This window comes from Brachyistius frenatus, unplaced genomic scaffold (genome assembly GCF_029030835.1).
Source record: "Brachyistius frenatus isolate BFR_SWC_R1_liver_20210118 unplaced genomic scaffold, ASM2903083v1 Contig_103, whole genome shotgun sequence".
NCBI lineage: Eukaryota > Metazoa > Chordata > Actinopteri > Embiotocidae > Brachyistius > Brachyistius frenatus.
Window position 1 is genome coordinate 1 of NW_027210702.1, and position 1437 is coordinate 1437.

The window sequence follows — 1437 nt, forward strand, 5'->3', positions numbered from 1 at the left end:
GGTCTGAATACTTTCCGTACCCACTGTATGTATATACACAGATATATATATATATATATATATATATATATATATATATATATATATACATACACATAACGAATGCGACATCACACCTTTGAAGATTAACTGCTCCAGATGTCCAAAATTGACCCACAAACACCAGGACGCCCCGAAGCGTGTCGTCCCGGCGTCGGCGTCTCGTAGGAAACGTTCGGGCTCCTCTGAACGCTTCGGACGAACTCGGTGCCGTCGAGAGAAACGCGGTTCTCCTGCGAGAGGAAGGACGAAGTTTGTTGAGATTTACTGATGTCTGATGAGTGGTTACTATGACAACAACATCTTTCATTGTATGTACTGTGGCAATAACCTCACCTGCATTCGGCACGTTTAGGGTCCCGGTCCGGTCCGGTCGGGTCGGTCCGGTCCGGTCAGGTCGGTCCGGTCCGGTCCGTGTCCTTCTTGTGTTCTCGGTCCTCCGGCTTGAAATGGAAATAAAAACCATCCCTTTTAACCGCTGTGTTTTGGTCATTTTTTTCACCACACTATTAAAATATTACTTGTTTGTTGTTCACAACTACATTTATTTACATTTCTATCTGCCCTTTTATGGGCGTCGGTCACGTGACTTCCCTCAACAACAAATCATAAGAAGAGGACCGACCCGCTGGGCCCATCCCGACCGGTCCGTTATTCAAAACCGTCCCGTCCTCCTCCGCCACTGCTGCTGTGTCCGTCTCGGCCGGCGTCCCGCTTTCCTGAGAGACGAGACAAAATGGATGATGCGACGTGTCTCAAACATTTTACCACTAATATTTGTTATAAGACAGAAACACAATAAAGACAATTTAGCTGCATTGTGCTTCCTCCCTGAATGTCCTATAATCTTTTATCTTTTATTATATTTAATCCCAACAACCTCAAAGTAAAGCCACTTTATTTTTTGCGTCTCGTTTTAAAAAACTACAGTGAAACTTTAATTTATTGCTTCCTGGTTTGTTGTCATAAATTCAGCTTGTTTTCAGTCCAGCTCCCTAAAAACTGCACGTTCCTGTATTTTTAATACAAATCAGCCTGGACGAAGGTTGCTGCTGCAATAATATAATAATATGCTGCAATAATATAATAATAATATGCTGCAATAATATAATAATATGCTGCAATAATATAATAATATGCTGCAATAATATAATAATGTGCTGCAATAATATAATAATATGCTGCAATAATATAATAATATGCTGCAATAATATAATAATATGCAGCAATAATATAATAATATGCTGCAATAATATAATAATATGCTGCAATAATATAATAATATGCAGCAATAATATAATAATATGCTGCAATAATATAATAATATGCTGCAATAATATAATAATATGGGATTTTTGCATTATTATATTTGTATTTAATTAAATATGGGTTTTATCT

The 1437-nt window shown here is 38.0% G+C and overlaps 1 long non-coding RNA gene across 1 annotated transcript; it reads left to right on the top strand.

Moving 5' to 3' along the window:
* The first annotated feature begins 258 nt into the window (after positions 1-258).
* Positions 259-861, top strand: LOC138628655 (uncharacterized). Its single transcript, XR_011311482.1, has 2 exons — positions 259-395; positions 436-861. It is a non-coding gene; the product is annotated as an uncharacterized lncRNA (long non-coding RNA).
* Positions 862-1437: the final 576 nt, after the last annotated feature.